Source organism: Rhinopithecus bieti, unplaced genomic scaffold (genome assembly GCF_001698545.2).
Source record: "Rhinopithecus bieti isolate Rb0 unplaced genomic scaffold, ASM169854v2 scaffold_28517, whole genome shotgun sequence".
NCBI lineage: Eukaryota > Metazoa > Chordata > Mammalia > Primates > Cercopithecidae > Rhinopithecus > Rhinopithecus bieti.
This window is the reverse complement of record NW_016813121.1, coordinates 911,450-916,082: the sequence shown is the minus strand read 5'-3', so window position 1 is coordinate 916,082 and position 4,633 is coordinate 911,450. Positions and strand designations below refer to the sequence as shown.

Sequence of the window (4,633 nt, the reverse complement as noted above, 5' to 3'; positions counted from 1 at the left end):
TTTTTTGAGACGGAATCTGGCTCTGTCGCCCAGGATGGAGTGAGGTGGCCGGATCTCAGCTCACTGCAAGCTCCGCCTCCCGGGTTTACGCCATTCTCCTGCCTCAGCCTCCCAAGTAGCTGGGACTACAGGCGCCCGCCTCGTCGCCCGGCTAGTTTTTTGTATTCTTTAGTAGAGACGGGGTTTCACCGTATTAGCCAGGATGGTCTCGATCTCCTGACCTTGTGATCCGCCCGTCTCGGCCTCCCAAAGTGCTGGGATTACAGGCTTGAGCCACCGCGCCCGGCCAGACTCTCCAAATTCTTACCAGATCCTTAGTAGGAAATAGCCTCTCCAAACACAAAGCCAAGATAGAATTTCCTGCAAAAAATATTTGTAGGAAATCAAAGGGCGGTAGGGAGGACTCGTCCTATTAACTGATTTATAACTGATTTAGAATCTTTGAGGAAATGTGATATTTTAAAAGCCAGATGTATTATGAGATAAAATTTATACTTACTACAACTAGAACATTATGCCAAGCACAGTATTTGCTAATACACATCATCTAATGCAGAGCAACTTTTACAAGTTCCTACTCTAATATGGATAGGATTTTTGTTTTTGTTATCAAACATGTTTAATTTGTATTTTGCAGTACAAAAGTTTCAAATTAACAAAGACCAATTCTCTATTATTCCATTCTTTTGAAATAGACATAGTTTGAGAAAACGGCGGTCATAATAAGCAATGGCTTTGTCTTATCAACAGCTGGATGTTCTCAAATTCAGCAGTTCAGGACTCACTTTGCATTTCTGTTAGAGGAATACACTGGACTCCTATTATCATTACACTTACTTTCCAAACTAGCCCCTGAGCCCACCCATGCCTGTCTGGAAACTGCTTACCCTGTCCATGTTTCCTGTGTGTGCAGCCAGCTGAATGGTGTACCTGGCCAGAGCTGACTGCATTAGGGGATGGCAGCTGATCCAACTGAACCCATTCATCCTCACCACAGGAATTTTGAAATTTGGACAAGAAGAAATAGATGGGACTCACTCTCTTTGTCGAGAGAAGCTGAAAAACCCAGCAATCCATAGCAGTAATTTCCACCTTCAATCGCCCATCGGATTCCCAGAGGAGCTTTTAAAATATACTCATGCCTGGGCCCCACTTCAGAACCATTGAAATCAGAATTTCTGGGGCTGAGACTCAGACACTAATATGTTGCCCCAAACTTTTCATCTCGAATAATTTAATTACAACTGAAAAATGGAAAGAATAGAACAATGAACATTGCATTTCCCTTCACCTGGATTGTGCTGTTAACATTAGGATAAATGATCTTTTAAATTCCATAGATGATATTAATATACAGAACTGAGAAAAAAAAAACCCTAGGTAATATTAATATGTGATTGAGAACATTCCAACTGTAGAAAGAAGGACAGAGCAAAAGGAAGCAGATGCACCAAGAGGGGCAAAGATCATAAAGAGAGTCCCGAGGCAACTCAGACCCCTGTGTCTCACACCCTGGGTTCTATGAGATCTCTGAGTACTAAAATGGAATCACCTTTGGGGCTTTAGCTAAGAAGTTGTTCATTGCAGTCAAAAGACTTCGGAGTTGTTCATTGCAGTCAAAATATTCAGGAATAATAGGCAGAAACAGTAGGTTCTATAGCGTCATCCCTATATAAAAATAAAATCAGGGGTTTTACTGGCCTGAGAGATGGCTCTTATGTTAAAAGAAATATATAAAAATAACAAATTCAGAAGCCATCAATTCCCAAGATAATGGGACTGATAGACCATGTGCTAAACTATGGTTTTTTGGAAGTAGCCACTGTCTCCTGAGATAGACTGTTGCCCACTATTGAATTAAGTCAAATCTCACACACACACACACCAGCAGTACCAAGTGGGGAAGGTGGCTGTGGGCCTGGTCTGCCCATATCACTGACCCATATCACTGACATGGGTTAGAATTACCAGAACATGCTGATGATAAAGAAGACTGATTTTCAGCTGGTTCTATTATCTTTTAGACATACTTAGAAATATTATCCTCTATAGGAACTGCACCCTGTTAATGCTTGAACCCAGGGCACATGACTTCCACTGACAAACCCTGTGCTCTCCTCCCATGTCCAATTTTAGAAAGAGCAATCAGTTACCAGGCCTGGTAACTGAATCCCCTGATCTCATTATCTGTGAAGAAGAGGTCTGATTTCTGTTTACACATTTCTATTCATTTTTCAAAAAAGACAATGATGTTGTAACTCTATATTATGCAAATATTGTTAGAGCAGGATTGTGGCTACATTATTTTAGGATACCATCGCTAAGGACACAAAGTACAAGTCTTGCAGTCTTTTAAGGCTAACCACTTGCCCGGAAATATATTTGAAATTATGTATTTGAACTACGAATAAGTGGATTTTTCGAAACTATAGGTCTATGAATGAATTTTGAAAGAGGAAATGTAATAAACCAAAATGTGAGAAAAATTCAAGCCTCACTTTTGTCTGTCAGTTCACTTTAAGAGGCAAAAACACATTTTGTCAAATTTCAAAGGATAAACATTTTTAAGCAAAACTAAACTTTTAAAATTCACATTCAACAAATACTGACAAAGAATCAGAAAAAACAAATGAATGAAACATCAATTATACTATTTTAAAGAATAGTATGAAAAACAACAGAACTGTAGTTACATCCCCACAATACAAAGAATGACACAATGAAGACAAGCTTAAGAACCGAGAGAAATCTCCCGAAAGTCTACCTTCCTCTTGAGAAAGTCTCATCTGAGAAGAATGTGTAAGGCCAAGAGTTTTCATTGCCACAGGTTAGTCGTTGGCGCAAGATTTTTTGAGAAGGTATAAAAATATTCCTCAGTTTCAAGAAGGATTTGAGGCTAGTGATATCTTCATAATAAGCCAAAATTGTAGATAAAACATTACAAAGTCTGATGAGGGAAAATAATCATAAAAATGTTCATTAACTTCTGTATTTACACCTAGTAACTTGGAGATGATCAGAAAAAAAATGTTATTTAGAGGTTCCCATTTCCTATATTCTGATCTTTGGATAAAATTAGTGGAGCACAGAATAACAGAGAAGAATAAATGAAAACAAAAATATTTTTATACAGACTTGTGCTCTTATTATATAAAGTGCCTCGAAGTTAACAAATTCCTTCTTATTCACTGTACATGTTCCCTTACTCACTGTATAAATTCACTTATTCACTACATATGTTATTAATTAAACCCCAAATTACCAAAGCCTCATACATACAGAATCATGAGTGGCTGGTCATCTCTGAAATTCCTCTCCAAAGGAAGTCATTGGAAGAAGGAGGACCTGGGACTACTCACTGTGGCTGGCCAAAGACAAAGTCACTGGCAAATTTGCCCCACTCCCTGGCAGCTGGAGATATGGACATTACTGGCTCTCCTCTGTCATACCTTGCTACAAATCAGCAGGCTGGGCTCTTGTACGAATGAGAGTCAAGTTAGCCCCGAATGGCAGCTCCCCAGGCTGGGCCCTGCATTCCCACAGGCAGTCAGCCCCACGTGCAGGAGTGCTGCAGCCTGACAGACAAGTCCTGCATGGGAGTAGCTCCTGCAGTGGGAGGGGCACTGCACTGGAGAATGGATGAGTCACACTGGGTGACAGACACGGACTCTCACAAAAAGCAAAGGCTCCTGTCTTGGGCAAGGGATTCAAGACTGTGGTGGTAGCACAGGATATATGAACATGGCTATAGCTCCTTTGTTCTTACAAATCAGGCTGAGCCTAAAGATGAAATTTGGAAACCACGAGTGCCTCTGCTTTGGGCTCTGGTACTGGCTGGCTGGCTTTCTGGTCACTAGGATTATGGTGGTATGGTTCCCTAATCATTCCTATCAGTCCCCAGTTGCAAGCACAAGGTAGTATTGCGATTTCTCACCTCCTTGTGGTCAGTGGGGCATGCAAGTAATTCTGCATGGTGCCAGCAATTCAGAATAATAGTTACTCCATTAGACTGGGTCCCTGAGTGACCGTGATAAGAAGAGGTCCCTGCTAACACGTGATGATCATAAGAAAGGATTACTTCTGGCTGGGCACAGTGGCTCACACCTGTAATCCCAGCATTTTGGGAGGCCAAGGCAGGTGGGTCACGAGGTCAGGAGATTAAGACCATCCTAGCTAACATGGTGAAATCCTGTCTCTACTAAACATATATATATATAAAAAAATAGCTGGGTGTGGTGGCAGGTGCCTATAGTCCCAGTTACTCGGGAGGCTGAAGCAGGAGAATGGTGTGAACCTGGGAGGTGGGGCTTGCGGTGAGCCAGGATCCCACCACTGCACTCCAGCCTGGGTGACAGAGCAAGACTCCATTGCAAAAAAAAAAGAAAGGATTACTTCTTACTATTCTTAGTCCCTGAGATTTGGGAGCTATTTGTCACCTCAGCATAACCTACCCTACACTGACTGATACAAGGACAAAGACTCTCAAAAAGCAACATGGTCAGTGACGTATCTTTTTTAAATTTGAAACACTCAAAAATTATTTTTTCTTGTATTTATGAACTTCTTAGCTTCCCAAATCCCATGTTTGAAAAGCTATATCTATATTTATCTAGAGCATGGCATTTTTCAATAT

The 4,633-nt window shown here is 41.0% G+C and overlaps 1 protein-coding gene across 2 annotated transcripts in view; it reads right to left on the bottom strand.

Moving 5' to 3' along the window:
- Window positions 1-3,541, bottom strand: part of LOC108512429 (adhesion G-protein coupled receptor F2) — a 38,618-nt gene extending 35,077 nt beyond the window's left edge. For both annotated transcript variants that reach the window (XM_017847701.1, XM_017847702.1), the window contains exon 1: window positions 3,450-3,541. The gene's annotated coding sequence lies outside the window, so the exon portion shown is untranslated. The remainder of the gene's footprint in view (window positions 1-3,449) is intronic.
- Between the last annotated feature and the right edge of the window lie 1,092 nt (window positions 3,542-4,633).